Below are 14,625 nucleotides of genomic sequence, written 5' to 3' on the forward strand. Positions count from 1 at the left end.
TAACCCATGAACATTGCATATTTCTTCATTTATTTAAGTATTCTCAGTAGTGTGCTGGTAAATATTTAATCATCAGCTCTCCAGAATACATAGCTCTCATGTGTAGCGTTTGTTGATTTCTATGGTATAAATACTCCTAGCATAACTCATCTCTGGTTACCACTGTGATGTAACTTGAACAGGAAGTTGGGAAAGTGGGCTCGAGTATACCACCAGGGTTTCATTAGTGTGGTGTAGTGATTTTGCGAATTGTTAAATTCATTTTTCTAAAACTTTTATGTCTTTTGAGGCTAACACAAATGGGATATAATTTCATTTTCCAAATGTTTGTTTCTAGAATAATTGGAATACTATTTATGTTTACATTGTCCTATATTCTGTTACTTTGCCTTATTCATTTGTTAATTCTAATAGGTTTTCCTGTAAATTCCTAAGGATTATTTAGGTATAAAATGATGACATCATCTATGAGTAGAGATATTTTTAAGTTATGTCATGTTCAGCTTTATGCTTTTGATTTTTCTTGCCACAATTAATACACACAATTTGTAATTTTCATCTGTCCAAGAGTAAACCCAATAAAAGCTACCCCATTCTTTAAATTAAAATTTTATCCTTTTTTTGAGTGGAAAAGAGGTAGTATAAATTCTGCCCCAAATATCTGAATTAAATTTTACTATTAGGAATTCCCAAAGAAGATATGTATTTTTTTAATATTTTAGTGATTTTTAGTATATTCATTATGCTGTTCACTCATTATTACTATCTAATTTAAGAACATTTTCATCATTCCAAAAAGAAGCTCTATCCATATTAGCAGTTAGTTTCAATTCCCCTCCTCCCACCATCCCCTGCACCTACTAATCAACTTTCTTTCTTGGTTGATTTGCCTATTCTGGATATTTCATATAAATGGAATCACACAATATATGGCTTTTTGTGTCTGGCTTCTTTAATTTAGCATACTGTTTTCAAGGTTCATCTATGTTTTATCATACAATAGTACTTCATTCTTTTTTATGAGTGAACAATAACCTATTGTATAGATATACCACATATTGCTTATCCATTCATCAGCTGAACTTTTAGGTTATTTCCACTTTTGGGGTATTATGAATAATGTTCCTACAAACATACATATGCAAGTTTTTGTGGACATATGTTTTCAATTCTTTTAGGTATACAACTAGGAGTGAAATTTCTGGGTCATATGCTAACTTCCTCAACTTTTTAAGGAACTGCCAAATTGTCTTCCACAATGGCTACACCATTTTGCATTCCCACCAGCAATATAAGAGTTCAAATTTCTCCACATTATTGCTAACATTTGTTATTTTATGCTTTGTTTTTTTCTTAGTAGCCATCCTAGTGGGTGTAAAGTAGTATCTCATTGTGATTTTGATGGAAATATTCTAAAATTAGATAGTAATAATGAGTGAACAGCATAATGAATATACTAAAAATCACTAAAACATTAAAAAAATACATATCTTCTTTGGGAATTCCTAATAGTAAAATTTAATTCAGATATTTGGGGCAGAATTTATACTACCTCTTTTCCACTCAAAAAAAGGATAAAATTTTAATTTAAAGAATGGGGTAGCTTTTATTGGGTTTACTCTTGGACAGATGAAAATTACAAATTGTGTGTATTAATTGTGGCAAGAAAAATCAAAAGCATAAAGCTGAACATGACATAACTTAAAAATATCTCTACTCATAGATGATGTCATCATTTTATACCTAAATAATCCTTAGGAATTTACAGGAAAACCTATTAGAATTAACAAATGAATAAGGCAAAGTAACAGAATATAGGACAATGTAAACATAAATAGTATTCCAATTATTCTAGAAACAAACATTTGGAAAAATGAAATTATATCCCATTTGTGTTAGCCTCAAAAGACATAAAAGTTTTAGAAAAATAAATTTAACAATTTCTTCCAATCCATGAGCATGGGATTTCTTTGTTTCATCTTCACTTCTTTGATTAGGTTTATTCCTGGATGTCCTATTATTTTTGTAAATGACACTATTTTCTTAATTTCTCTTCCTGCTACTTCATTATTTATCTATAGAAATGCAACAGATATCTATAGATTGATTTTGTATCCTAAGAATTTACTGAATTTGTTAATCAGTTCTACCATTTTTTTTGTAGTCTTTCAGGTTTTTTATATAGAAGATCATGTCATCTTCAAATGATTAAAGGTTTACCTCTTTCTTACTGATTTGGTATTTGGTATTTGGCTATTTCCTTTTGTTGTCTGATTGCTGTGGCTAGCACTTCCAGTACAATGTTGAATAAAAATTGTGAGAGTGAACATCCTTGTCTTGTTCCTGACCATAGGGGAAAGGCTGTCAGTTGTTTCCCCACTGAGTCTGATGTTAGTTGTGGATTTTTCATATATGACCTTTATTTTGTTGAGGTATGTTCCCTCTATCCATACTTTGTTGACAGTTTTTATCATGAATGGATGCTGTATTTTATCAAATGCTTTTTCTGAATCTATTGCAATGATTATGTTTCTTATTCTTTCTCTTATTGATTTGGTGTGTCACACTGATTTGCAGATATTAAACCACCTTAACAACACAGGAATAAACCCCACTTGATTGTGGTGAATGATTTTTTTAATGTATTGTTGGATTTGGTCTTCTGGTGTATGTTGAGGATTTTTGCATCTTTGTTTATCAGAGATACTGGCCTAGAGTTCTCTTTTTTTGTGATGTCTTTTATCTTATTTTGGTATTAGGGTAATTATGGCCTCATTGAATGAATTTGGAAGTTTTCCTTCCTTTTCTAATTTTTGGAATAGTTTGAGAAGAATAGATATTAACTCTACTTCAAATATTTGGTACAATTTGCCTGTGAAGCCATCTGGTCCTGGGCTTTCGTTTGTTGAGAGTGTTTTGATTACTGATCCAATTTCTTTGTTGGTTATAAGTCTATTCAAATTTTCTATTTCTCCCTGTTTCAGTTTTGGTAATTTATGTTTCTAGGAATTTATCCATTTTATGTAGATAGTCCAATTTTGGCATATAGTTTTTCATAATATTCTTTTATCATTGTTTGTATTTTCTGTGGTGTTGAGTGTTATTTTGCCTCTCTCATTTGCGTCTTTGTTTACTTGAGTCTTTTCTCTTTTTTTCTTGATGAGTCTGACTAGAGGCTTATCAATTTTATTGAGTTTTTTAAAAGAACCAACTCTGGTTTCATTGATCCATTCTACTGGTTTTGTTGTTGTTGTGTTGTTTTGTTTTAATTTCTACATCATTTACTTCTGCTCCAGTCTTTATTATTTCCTTCCTTCTTCCATTCTTACCTTTTGTTTGTTGTTCTTTTTTTAGCTCCTGCAGGTGAAAGGTTAGGTTGTTTATTTGAGATTTTTCTTGCTTCTTGAGTAAGCCTGTATTGCTATAAATTTCCCTCTCAGAACCATTTTTGCTGCATTACAAAGGTTTTGGATCATTGTGTTTTCATTTTTATTTGTTTCTGTGTACTTTTTTATTTCTTGTTTTATTTCCTGATTGACTCATTCATGCTTTAGTAGCATATTATTTAACCTCCATGTATTTAGAGTCTTTCCAGATTTGTTCTTTGGTTGACATCTAGTTTCATCGTGTTGTGGTCAGAAAAGATGCATGGTATGACTTTAATCTTCTTGAATTTATTGAGCCTTGTTTTGTGGCCCAATATGTAATATATTCTAGAGAATGTTCTGTGTGAACTTGAAAAGAATGTGTATTCTGCTGTTTTAGGGTGGACTATTCTGAATATATCTGTTACATCCATCTATTTCAGTGTATCATTCAAAGCCAATATTTCTTTGTTGATTTTCTGTTTAGATGATCTGTCCATGATGTAGGAAGGGTATTAAAATCCCCTATTCATAGTGTATTATTATCAATTAGTTCCTTTATGTTACTAACTATATTATATATCTGGGTGCTTCTATGTTGGGTGCATATTTAGAATTGTTATGCCTTCCTATTGGATCATCCCCTTTATTATTATATAGTGTCCTTCTTTGTCTCTTGTTAGAATCTTTGTTTCAAAGTCTATTTTGTCCAATGTAAGTATTGATGCTCCAGCTTTATTTTGACATCCATTTGCATGATAGATGTTTCTTCATCCCCTCACTTTCAATCTTCAGGTGTCTTTCAGTCTGAAATGAAAAATCCCCTGCTAGCTTTATGAGGTTTCCCTATGCTACTGTCTTCTTTTGTCTTGCTGCTTTAAAATTTTGTTCTTTATCACTATATTTTGCCAACTTAATTACAATATGTCTTGGATCTGTGTTTTTTTTTTTATTTTGTTGGGGGTTCTGTGTGTCTCCTGGATATCTGTTTCTTTCCCCAGATTAGGCAAGTTTTCAACTATTATTTCTTCAAATAAATTTACTGCCCCCTTTTATCTCTCTTCTTCTGGGACTCCTATGGTACAAATGTTATTATGTTGATGCAGTCCCTGAGTTCCCTAAATCTATTCTCATTTTGCATAATTCTTCTTTTCTCTTTTGTTCAGCTTGATTACTTTCCATTACTCTGTCTTCTGGGTCATTAATTCATTCCTCTGCTTCTTCCAGCCTGCTGTTCATTCCGTCAAGTGCATTTCTCATTTTGTTTATTGAGCCCTTTATCTCTGCCATATTATTCCTTATCTCTATATTAAAAGTCTTACTCATGTCTTTTACTCTTTTCTCAAGTCTAATGAGTATCTTTATGATCACTGTTTTAAATACACCATCGGGAATGTTACTTATATCTGTTTCACTTACATTTGATTCCCGTAGGTAGTTCTGTGTTATACTGAGGGGCTGAGGAGAGAAGTGGTTGCCAGCCAGTTCCTTTGTTCCCAGAAAGGTCTCTCCATGTATGCTGCCTCTCTGGGATGCACTCTGACATGAGCAAATAACTTCCCCACTGTGTACCCCAAGTGCTCCCCAGAACAGTTTCCAGGCTGTACATCTGCCTTCTCCACAAAAGCACAATGCCCTCCCAGCTCTATCCCAGCCAAGCCCAGTGACCTTTAAAACTCCAGGCTTTAAGCCCTGCTGGTTGCCAGAAGTCATGAAATTTGGCCCTTCTCACTTTCCAAGCCAATTGCTATGGGGATTCGTTTTCCTCGTGTGCTTCCCTGTGTGTTAGTCTGTCTCCTCCCCTTCTCTATGACCATGACTCCCTCCCCACCACAGTGGCAATCATCTGTTTCTCTCCCAAACCACATCTCCACACTTCCTACCTTCTTCGATGCAGCCTCTTCTCTACCTGTAGTTGTGGAGTTTGCTCTGTCAATCTTCTTGTCGATTTCTGGGGTATTTAGGATGATGTGACAGTTATCTAGTTGTATTTGTGGGACCAGGCAAGCATAGGGCTCTCCTAACTCCACCCTCATCTTCTAACTCTTGTACTCTCTGTTCTAATTGCTTGCTCTATATGCCAGTCCTTGTGCCAGCCCACCCTGTCTTGATTACTAAATCTTTGTAGTAAGTATGGAAATCAAGAATGTGAGTCTTCCAACTGTGTTCCTTTTCAAGCTTGTTTCAGCTATTTTGTGTTGGAAGATACATATGCTTTTAAAAATTCTTTGTTCTTCTGGATCTAAGACTAATACTGGAAAATATCACCACTAACTTTCTGCAAGTCATGATTTGTCCTAGCTAACTCAGTTGAGAGTGCCTTCTGTGGATTATCTCTGACCCCAATTGGGCCCAAGACATCTTCCTCTTCCCTGGAATATTGCCTTTTAAAACCCAGGCCATATATTTATGAAAAATCAATAGCATACATCATACTTAATGATGAAAGAAAAAATGGTTCCACCCTCCAGTTTCTCAAGGCTGCTGTAATATATTGCTATGAACTTGGTGGCTTAAAACAATAGAGATGTATTTTCTCATAGTTCTGAAAGTCAGAAGTCTGTAATCAACATGTCACAAGGCCATGCTCTCTCTGAAGGTTCTAGGAAGAAACCTTTTTCACCTCTTTCAGTTTCTCATAACTCTGTACATTGCTTGAGTTGTAGCAGTTTAATTCTAGTCTCTTCCTCCATCATTACATGCCTGCTCTCTTGTGTGTATCTCCATGAGTGTTTTTCTGTTTTCTATTAGAATACAATCATTGGATTTAGGGCCCACCTTAACCCAGTATATCTCATTGAAATCCTGACTTCATTACATATGCAAAGACTTTGCTTCCAAAAAAGTTATAATCTGAGATCCCAGGTAGATACAAATTATAGAGGGACACTATTTAACTCGATAAACACCCTAAAGTTAAGAACAAGGCAAGACAGATCTTCAACAAGGTAATGCAATTAGGCAAGAATAGAGGCAAATTAATTGAAAAGAAACAAAAAAACTGCATTTAGTCACATGACCTGATTGTAAATGTGAAAAATCACAAGAAATTTATAAAAAGCTTACAGTATTAATATATGAATTTAGGAAGGTCACACAATACAAGTCACTATTTTAAAAAATATACTTTTATAGTAATGCAATGAAAAATTTGGAAATTGAACTTAAAGTTAACATTCATAATACTGTAAAAAATGTGAAATAATTAGCACTAATTTTATACAAATATTTATAAGGCCTATATACTGAAAACTATGTGTCTCATATTTAGAACAAACATTGAGTTAATGCTAATTATTCAGCATTTAGGGATTAATAAATCTTGTTGATACCATTCTTTTTTTTTTTTTATGTTTTTTGTTTTGTTTTTTTATTTTTTAATATATGAAATTTACTGTCAAATTGGTTTCCATACAACACCCAGTGCTCATCCCAAAAGGTGCCCTCCTCAATACCCATCACCCACCCTGCCCTCCTTCCCACCCTGCCCTCCCTCCCACCCCCCATCAACCCTCAGTTTGTTCTCAGTTTTTAACAGTCTCTTATGCTTTGGCTCTCTCCCACTCTAACCTCTTTTTTTTTTTTTTTTTTTTTCTTTCCTTCCCCTCCCCCATGGGTTTCTGTTATGTTTCTCAGGATCCACATAAGAGTGAAACCATATGGTATCTGTCTTTCTCTGTATGGCTTATTTCACTTAGCATCACACTCTCCAGTTCCATCCATGTTGCTACAAAAGGCCATATTTCATTTTTTCTCATTGCCACGTAGTATTCCATTGTGTATATAAACCACACTTTCTTTATCCATTCATCAGTTGATGGACATTTAGGCTTGTTGATACCATTCTCAACACATTTACTAATATTTTGATTTGTTTGCTTTAATTGTTTTAGTTTTTTTCCCTCAATCTCTTAATTTTCAGCAGCTACTAATGCATTAGAGAAGTGGGTGGTATTTATTATTTTTCACCAAAATAATATCTTGCCTTATTTTAAACTGTTTTAATGTGAATGAGGTACAAGTAAATATATTAAACAAAATACTGTATTAAAAAAGAAACATTATAATTTTAACTAAAAACATGTCACATTTAAAATTTCTTCCAGCTTTATCAAATTATAACTAACAAATAAAATTGTAAGATATCTGAAGTGTAAAACATGATTTGATATACATATACATCGTAGAAGAACTCTTCCCATTGAGTTAATTAACACATCCATCATCACACATATTCACATTTGTTTTGGAGTGAGAGCATTTAAATTATACTCTCCTAGCAAATTTCAATTATATAATACAGTGCTATCCACTACAGTCACCATGTTATACATTAGATCCTCAGGCCTTATTCATCTTATAACTGAAAGTTTGTACCCTGTACCAGTCTCTCTCTATTTTCTTCACTCCCCAACCCATTGCAATGTGTCACATTTTTATACTAAGAAATTGTATTTTTTATAGTATTCTACCAAAGAAAGAATGTAACTCTCAGAAAATCATGAATATAATATGGAGTTATTGTCTCCTATATCTGAGCGCTGAGTTAGATACTGAGCAATCAAAGGTAAACTAAAGGAGATTATGCCTGAAATATACAGAATATGAAAATAATGAACTCAAGTTCTCTTTTTGTATACTTAAGGGGCACCTGGGTGGCTCAGTCAGTTGAGTGTCCAACTCTTGCTTTAGGTTCAGGTCATGATCCCAGAGTAGTGAGATTGAGCCCTGTCAGGCTCCGTGCTCAGCATGGAGCCTGCATAAGATTCATTCTCTCTCTCTCTCTCTCTCTCTCTCTCTCTCTCTCTCCCCCTCTGTCACACTCACTTGTTTTCTCTCTCTCTCTCTCTCTCTCTAAAATAAAAAAACTAAAAGTAAAATAAATTTTAAAGAGAATACACTTAAAACAGGAGAGTGATGGGGAAGCCACGACAGAGGTAAAATATGTAATTCTTCCTAAGCAAGCTTACAAACAAAAGTGCTCACTTTAGTCATCTGTTTTCCCACCAGTTTGTCTGGTAAGAAGTAAGTTAAAATGCAATTCTTTTTACAAATAAATAGCTAGCATCTTACCTTGAAGTGAAATGGTTCCAGGAGAAAAGAAAACAAACAGATCCAAAAAAACCTATTAAAATATGAAGAGAAATGGAAAAACAAATTTCAGAATGATGCTTCCCTGTTAACTGAGAATTTTCATGTTACTGGACTTCTTCGAAGGGTGTGTATAAATTGTCCATTTCATTGTTATCCCATCTCAGCAACGTCAATCTGGCCTCCAAAGCTTAGTGTGAGAACAGAAAAGACATTTCCTGAGGCTGCACTCTAACTTCCTACAATTCCTCCAGAATTCACCTGGCTCATAAAATATTCTTAAGATGACAAGTTTTTGTTATGTCACTTTTATGAGCTTTAGAGCATCAAGTTACAGGTACATCGGTCATTTGGATGCCCCGGCCTGTCAGTCATAGATTTTAATTGCTCCTTGTGCTTAAACCATGAACTTCTCTTTGAACCAGTTAAGAAAAATCTCTTTCTTCTGCTTTTTCAGAGTCTAGTGATGAATGGCTCACTAGTGAGTCTTTGACTAAACTGGTTTTGAGTTTCATTGTAGTGTCTTGAAATATGATGCCAAGGAACACTTGTATTACCTAAAATACTGCAGAAATATTTTTCTAAATGTGTTTTTAATTTAGTTGGAATCTAGATATTAGACATAATTTGATCAAATAATCAAGATGTGCAGTTATGATACCATTTTTTGTTAGTCACTTAATGCTATCCCCAAATGTTTCTAGTCTTCACTTATACCTTTTTTCATTAGCTACTTGTGTGTGAGCAGAAGCTTGTAAAATAACATAATTTGGATGGTTCTTGATCCTTGACTTCTTGTGTCAATTTTCAGTTTTGATAAATCTTTCCCACTTCCCCTTTTCAACCAGATTGTTAACAGCGTTTTAGGATTCCTATATTTCATTTTGTACATCTGTAAATTGCTCTGTACTTTGCATTAAGTCAGATGCATAAACGTGTGAAGCACGTAAATCATTCTTAAAATTATTTTCAGGAGAGAATTCAAGCTGACTTATATTTCCACTGAGGTTGATGGGTTAAGGCTGAAATATACATTTTAAATTTGCATCCTTGTTAACTGAGGCATATATTTACTGCAAGTTGAAGTTAGAGCAGCCTTCCATACCAAAAGGTCAAAGAGAAGGGAAGCCTTATCAGCTGCTTGTCCTGACAAACCTGAATCTAAAGAAATGCAGCTATTCACTAGCACAACTGCAAGCAGGGAGCTGAATATATCTAAAAATGGGAAATCTGTCATAATCACCAGACTCCTTGATTTCAGCAAATGCACAATTTCTGCCCTGAAACAATTCTACGGCAAGCTCACATGGGTTAACAAGTTATGTCAGTGACTGTCATGGACCCTTATTTCTAATACTCATTTCTGCGTGCTTCATGAAACAGAATATTAGGAAGCACACAGTAGAAGTAATGGATGCATAAGAAGACATTCTTTTTAGTCAGCACTTGCTTAGCCTTTTTCTCATCTCCAAATGGTATTGGGCAGGATTAATATTTAAGTTTTGCAGAAAGGACTGCTTAGATTAACTGTCCGGGACATCACTGTTTTTTTTTTTCTGAGGCGTATCTACACTAAGCAGTTTCTAAATAAGCTTCTCTGGAAAATCTTTACCAGCAGGAATTCTCCCCCACCCCAGTGAATTAGACAGAAATGTGAATATTGGATTGTTGGCCCAGGAAACATTAATTACAGACAGTCATTTAACTCTAGAAACGATGTATAACATTATTGAAGGGAATTGCAGACACCTTTCTGTCTCCCAACAATAATATGAAAAAACAAAAACAAAAACAAGAAGAGAAAAATAAAGCTACAGAAAAATCATTTCATCAGAATAACTTGAAGACAGAAAACACCAAAACTTAAAAAAATAACTGTGAATAGAGGAAGAAAGATCACCACATCCTGGTGCATGGTCTTTCACACTTCAGACCCCACCTTTGTTCTGTTTTCAGGCTTTTTGGAGAGCACAGAGAAACCACGAAAAACTGCAGGGAAGACAGAAAAAGGAAATGAGAGAAGGGAACTAACGTTGATCTAAAATTATTGCATGGAAGGGGTGCCTGGGTGGCTCTGTCGGTTAAGCGGCCGACTTCGGCTCAGGTCATGATCTCGCAGTCTGTGAGTTCCAGCCCCACGTCGGGCTCTGTGCTGACAGCTCAGAGCCTGGAGCCTGTTTCAGATTCTGTGTGTCCCTCTCTCTGACCCTCCCCCGTTCATGCTCTGTCTCTCTCTGTCTCAAAAAAATAAATAAACGTTAAAAAATTTTTTTTAAATAAAAATAAAAAATAAAATTATTGTGTGGAAAACTAGCCACACTAAGTCTGAAAATATTGAAAAATCTTCTGATAGTTAAAAGCATGAACCACAGGGAAGGGATCACCAAATCTGCATGAACTAAAAATTCTTTGAGAGGAGAAACAGGAAGCCAAAAAGGAAGAGAGAAGCACTCTTTAGCGTAGTGAAGGGTAGTGAAGGGAAAAAATACAAAAACGGGAAAGTAGGGCCTTATGAGAGGAAGAGGACTCACCAGCCCCTTTCCCCACTACCAAGCAAAGAAGCATAAAGTGTCCTAAGGTATCTGAATGTAGCTGAAATAGGAACCTTTTAAAGACAACCCAATACCATAAAAATCAGGAAAAGTAAAACTAACCAATTCCCACAGAGCCCCCGGTTCCCTTAGGAGGATATGATTGGCTTGTTGGAGTAATTCTGTGGCCTGGAGAGCAACTGAAACCAGCTCCTTAGGGAGGGACAAGCAGGAACTGCACCTGCTCTTTTGACAAGGTTGTCCTGCCAGGGCACCTTATCCATGAGAACAAAGTGAGGAGGGGAACTTACAGGTAGGTTATTCGAGTCTTCCAATTTTACCAGATGTCAAAGCAGCACAAAATATTGGGCTTTAATTTTAGCCAGAGCAAAGAGAGTTTGGGAAGAAATGAATTACCCTAAAAAACTTTGGAAAATGTTTTGACTCTATACTGTAAGGCAAAAGAAAAAAAACCCTGTATTTCAGTACTGTAAACTAGCTATTATTTTTTTTTTCCTTTCAAGGGTATAGGTTATCAATTCTGAAAATACTTTTTGTATAGTAGGTTCGAACAAATGAGCACGTTTACTGTAGATAATGAGACCCAGGTATCTCGTTGGTAAAGAAACATGATATAAACAAAGAAGAGAGAAGTCTTGAAAGAACTCTGATGGACTGGGATATGAGGTAGGAGTGTTAACTCAGGATAGACAGATGGATAGATACATAGCTGCATAGGTAAAGTATTAAATGTTGTTGGGCATGGACACATGGGTTAGTATATATACAGAGATTTACTAGCTTTCTGTGGGGAGTGTCCACTAGGAAACCTCTGTAGTGAGGAGTGTACGTAGTGCTGATTTGATGGCTTCTAATGTCCATTCTCCAATAATGGAGCCCAGTGCTCCTTGGAGAAATTCTAGGACTACGGCCAAAAAATTGGAGAAGCTTGGAATGTGTTGTGCAATATTCTGTGGTGCCAGAAAAAAAGGGAGTGTTGAAAAAGATAAAAGATGGGGCATGCTGAAAGAAACCCTTAATTGACAAAGCTGGAATGATTTGAACAACAGCAAAAAACTAGTAATGATATTATTTATAACATAATGATAATATACAATGTAACTTTACAGTGGGGCCATGCGGGAGAAATTACCTTAACCAAGTGATGAAGGTGAACATGACCAGTAATACGACCTCCTGATAAGATGCACTGAGAAGGGCTCATCATTTGTCTGATATTTTTGCCAATATGCATTACCTCAAACTAATCATGAAAAAGCAAATAAACACAAATTAAAAAGATAAATAGCTGGCCAGTGCTCTTTAAAAGTGTCAAGGTCATGAAAGTCAGGAATGACTGAGGAGTTGTCACAATGGAAAAGACTAAGGAGACAGAAGTAAATAAAATGTGGAATCCTGGATGGGATAATGGACCAGAAAAAAGAAAAAAGACATTAATGAAAATTTTGTGAAATTTGAATAAGGTCTTTATTTAATTACTAGCACTTCAACAAAGTTAACTTCCTGATTTTTATCGTTGTACTATAGTCATATAAAATGTTAGCATTAGGGAAAGCTAAATTAAAGTATACAGTGACTCTCTGTACCATGCTTGAAACTTTTCTCTAAGCTAAAAGTATTTCAAAATAAAAAGTAAAAAAAAAAGTTTTATTTTCAACTCTGTAATAATTTTTGCATAATATCTCATCATGTAGTCAATATTTTCATACATAAAAATTGGGCTTAGCTACAGCTAAATAACTATTGTCATTAAGATTGTCACAAATATGGGAAAGATTTTGCATAGGGTTCTACAGGTGTTATTTTTGTAAGTTACAACTGTGCAAGTAACAATCTTTCATCAAAACTATAATTCTCCTTCAAGCTAAGACAAAAGTCAATATGGAATGGAAAAAAAAGAACCAGCTTCAGGTCTAAAAATGGGCCCTTGAGCTGTGATAAATCCAAATACATGTTAGAATTATAGAAAGAGACTTATCACTTGCACAGAATGGTATAATAATTCTATGTCTATGGCATTGCCTCTTAGGTTATATTCTTTCCAAAATAGCATGATAGAGTTCTGTCATCTGTCTTCATGATACTAAAAAGTTGCAATTTATCAGCCTCATAAAGATACTGAATTGAGGCTAAATTTAGGAAATATACAATGTTGTCACTTTCTATATAGGGCCAGGTTACAAGGTAGTATCGGTTTTAAATTACCCATACATTCTATCTCTCTATAGAGAGAGACAGATAGATGATAGATAGATGATACATAGATAATAAAAGAGAGAAATAAAAGAGACAAGGAGACTTTGAGGGTAAGGGAGAAGGAGAGAGACATATATAGAATGTATGGGATGACAGATATATCTATATATGGAAGTAGACAGGATGCATGGAAGAGAGAGGATAAATATATAGATATACACATAGATATGAATGTATACAGATATGTATCTATATAAATAGTGTTGTATGTACAGTAGAATCCTTTAACTGTTCATTAGTAAATATCTATATGAATTTCCATTAATTGTTCAATTTTTCTTCCAGGTTTTCAAGAAAGCCATTATCACCTTGCCTGCCCTCCCTAACAATGCAGTTAGCTCTTTATCATTGGTCAGGGAATCCTTAAAACTGTTGTCTCAATCTCTTAATGGGTTTCACCAGCCAGTATTGAATATTTCAGACATATCTGTAACCACTTCTTGGGACACACTTGTGCTGATAATGAGTGAAACAGCAGGTGCAATTTCAAGAAAATTCAAATGAGTCTCCTTCTTCCTTATCCTTCTCCTTTATGGTTTTTTTTTTCATTTTTGATTTCATGATGCCCAAGCTATACAACCTTGATGGCACTAAGGAAGAATGCTAAGAATTACTCTTATCTTTATTAAAATGCAAAAACAAAAACCAAAAAACAATCATCACCTCTGCAAAGTACCAGTCATCACAAGTTTCTGGAGCACAATTCATCAGAGATTACAACATCAGTCATCATACCAATTCAAAGTGTACATGCCATCCTCCTATGAACCTGAGGTGGTGTTAGAATGTGAAAATCTGTCAATTCTGCTAGTCCCCTCCTTCCTAGAAAATGAACTGAGCCAGAATTCAGTGACCTTGGTAGAAAAAAAAAAGTTGGAAAGTCTCATATATTCATTATATGCTAGGCATATAGTAAATGCTCAATGTCAACAACAATGATAAGCATCATTGCATTAAAGAGGATCACAACCCTTGTCTAAATGTCTGCAAAATTTTACAAGTAATCTCAAATTATTTTAGGTATGTCAGGTGGCAAATATGGCAATGCAAAATTGCCCAATTTACTTTCTCAATATAGATTTCATTTGATCATTTTGTCATCTTTGCTGTGATAGTCGATAATATAGGGGATCAACTTTTTCTAGATTCATGCCCATAGTTTAATTGAGATATCATTCTATTTCTTTTTGTCTACCACATTAAGTGTCTTGTTCTATGATAATGACATCTTTAGGGACATTCTGCTATCATGATAAATACTTAAGAATCTTATGGAACTGTCTCTGTGAAAAATCTCTCCTTTTTTGAATAATAATAAATATTGTTCCTCCATCAAGGTCATCAAAATGAAGAAGTATCCA

At 34.6% G+C, this 14,625-nt stretch overlaps 1 long non-coding RNA gene across 2 annotated transcripts in view; it reads right to left on the bottom strand.

Moving 5' to 3' along the window:
• Positions 1-14,625, bottom strand: part of LOC125920915 (uncharacterized) — a 162,024-nt gene that overhangs the window by 35,078 nt on the left and 112,321 nt on the right. The window contains exons 2-4 of one of the 2 annotated variants that reach the window (XR_007457246.1): positions 8,439-8,490; positions 5,249-5,316; positions 4,044-4,172 (exon numbers count right to left, since the gene is read on the bottom strand). This is a non-coding gene — a long non-coding RNA (uncharacterized LOC125920915). Of the gene's footprint in view, positions 1-4,043; positions 4,173-5,248; positions 5,317-8,438; positions 8,491-14,625 lie in introns of those variants that run through there. The other variant, XR_007457247.1, reaches the window with a different exon arrangement.

Source organism: Panthera uncia, chromosome C2, assembly GCF_023721935.1.
Source record: "Panthera uncia isolate 11264 chromosome C2, Puncia_PCG_1.0, whole genome shotgun sequence".
Lineage (NCBI taxonomy): Eukaryota > Metazoa > Chordata > Mammalia > Carnivora > Felidae > Panthera > Panthera uncia.